The following is a 3,088-nucleotide window of genomic DNA, read 5'->3' as shown; positions in this document are numbered from 1 at the left end:
CTATTCTTGACCTCGTTTTTCTCCATCTTTGTCCTCAGTCCCATCGTCTGTATAACAAAACTCACAACGCTAATCACAATGTGAGTCAATACTCCAAAAACAGAAGACTCGTATGGCACCACATTTTCTCTACAAACTTTTTAAAATTTAGGAATAGGATATAATGAGGACATGATTTGCTGAGAACATTTTTCCATGGAGAATCAGAGTGTAGTGCCCCATGAATTAATTTTTGGCTGGAGAAGAAGTTTTCTCTTCCAGGCTCTTGTGTGTTTAGGTAATTATGAAGAAATTTCAGGAAAAGTCACATGAGCAACATAGCCTTTCCTGGTAGATCTGAGTTCCCTAGGGTACACAATGAGCTATTTCTTTTCCTGAGGATATTGAACTAGCTCTTGAAACTTATCAACAGGAAACAGGAAACTTTCTGCAATAGCAGGAAGTGTGAGATGTATAAGGGGAGATCTTACTTTGGGGACAGAAGAGATTTTAAAATAGGTAGAAGAGCTAGTAGATTGCCTCAATTTCGGCCTTAATATTTGGAAAGTCAAATACTTTGTAAAGGGATTCTCTCATTTTTAAAGAATATGGAAAACATCATAATCTGATTTAAGGTATATGTAACTTTTTTACAAGTCCATAGGATGTACAGATTTTTAGGATCTAATAATATTATTATTCTATCAATATTACTTTTCTAATGTTTTTCTCTTTTACACACTTAACTGTAGTTTAACCGTAGCAAAAAAAAAAATTTCTTCACACTGGTAGGACAGTTTTCTGTTTCCTTTCCCCTTCCCCCCTCCTTTTTTGAAGATTTTATTTATTTGACAGAGAGAGAGAGATCACAGGTAGGCAGAGAGGCAGGCAGAGAGAGGGAAGCAGGCTCCCTGCTGAGCAGAGAGCCCAATGCAGGGCTCTATCCCAGGACCCCGAGACCAGAGGCCTTAACCCACTGAGCCACCCAGGCCCCCCTTTTCCCCCCTTTTTAAAGCTGTCTTGGATCTCAGTGAAATGGGTCAAAATTTTCCAATTTATTATTGGTGAGACCAAGAACTAAAACTTGTCATCCCCGTGCTAAGGCCCAATGTCTTACCAGTGGCTAGAAAAATATCTTGATATTTTGGACCAAAAGCAACCTGCAGGAAAAAAAAAAATCTACCACTCATTGCCACAGAGGAGATTTGTAGGAGTTTTATGGCAGCTGCACTGTGGATAAAATTCTGACCTGCAGAGACTACGTCACATGTTGATGGGATGACATCAACCAAAGGATGTTTGCCTTTTGCTTCATTGTACTTTTTCTTAAAAGAGTTATTAAATGCTTCCTATCCTTTCTCTAAACATAGTCCCATGACAATACTCTGAAGAATCTTGAAGACAAACAGTCTTTACTACTAAAAATTGTTATTGTTTCTCCTTCATTCCAAGTTATTACATTCAGCTGCCAGCTGTCAGCTGTGAAAACCAAACACAAGACTCAACTTATACTGTTTTCCATGCTGTTTTCTTTCTCTAGGTTCAGCAGAAAATTAGAAAAATCCCTTTTACTGAAAGGCCCACTATTTAAACTCTAGGTCAAAGGTAAATTAAAACAAAAATAAAAACACGAAAACATGCCCTTCCCACCCTTAAAGGACCTAATCCTTCAAAGGTCACCTTTTTAAAATAGACTTCTGGGTTCATTTAAATGATTTCCACTATCTCCATGAGTTGGGTTTTATTTTACTTTATTTTAGTGGTGTCCTTTATCAAAAAGAAAGATGAGACTCCAATGTAGTTCAACTACTCCTTGTGAAGAATCAAAAGATTAAATAAAATTATATTGAATTTAACATGTATTGAATGAGAATTTACCATGTAGTAAGTTATTCTAAGGATGGTAAGTGGTAGAAAAGTAATATAATAATAATTAGTGAATTTTTCTTCTTGTGGATAGTAAGATATTTTCTTATCTCCTGTCTCTTGGGAAAAGCTAATCTATGTCCAAGGAGCCTTCAGACCTAAGAGACAGATTGTCTATAACTTCATTTGAGGAGATTCATTAACTTTAAAACAGATATTCTGTCTAGACAGTTGCTGACATTTTACATTTAAGTTTTACCTTCTCAATATTCCTGTAACATGAGCAGGAAAAAGGGTCATTTTTATCTGGTCTACATCTCTAGATGCCTACAGATGACTGGTGATTTACTCCAGATAATAGAAGTGAGCACTGATAGAGCATCAAACTCTAAGAAGGCACTATTAGCTATTAGCATATATTCATACATTAATCTTCAAACAATATTTTGAAATAAATTCTATTATTATTTTACAATGAAGAAATTGAGACACAGAGAGATATAGTTGCAAGTGTTGCAGTGTCACTTCTCAAACAAAGACATCCAGACGGCCAACAGACACATGCAAAGGTGTTCAACATCACTCATCACCAGGGAAATGCAAACCAAATCACAATGAGATATCACTTCACCCCTGTCAGAATGGCTAAAATAAAAAAAAAAAAAACTCAAGAAACAACAAGCAAGATACAACAAGCATTAGTGAGGATGTGGAGAAAAAGAACGCTTGTGTGTTGGTGGGAATGCACACTGGCGCAGCCACCATGGAAAAGAGTATGGACATTCCTCAGAACCTTTAAAAATGGAAATACCCTGCAATCCAGTAATCACATTACCGGATATTTACCCCCCAAATACAAAAACATTAATTCAAAGTGTTACATGCACCCCTATTTACTACAGCATTATTTACTATAGCCAAGATATTGAGGCAGCCCAAGTGTCCATCAATTATAAATGGATGGAGAGGTGATACACGCCCGCACGCGTATGCACGTGCACACACATACACACACTACGCACCACACATTGGAATATTACTCAGCCATAAAAAAAGAATGAAATCTTGCCATTTGCAATGACACAGATGGAACTAAAGAGAATAATGCTGAGTGAAACACGTCGGAGAAAGACAAATACCATATGATCTAGCTCATATGTGGAATTTCATGAGCAAACAAGCAAAGGAAAAAACAAAAGGAGAAACAAACCGAGAAACACACTTAACTACAGAGAACAAACTG

This window comes from Mustela nigripes, chromosome 6 (assembly GCF_022355385.1).
Source record: "Mustela nigripes isolate SB6536 chromosome 6, MUSNIG.SB6536, whole genome shotgun sequence".
Classification (NCBI taxonomy): domain Eukaryota; kingdom Metazoa; phylum Chordata; class Mammalia; order Carnivora; family Mustelidae; genus Mustela; species Mustela nigripes.
The sequence above is the reverse complement of the archived record's forward strand: the minus strand, read 5'-3'. Positions refer to the sequence as shown.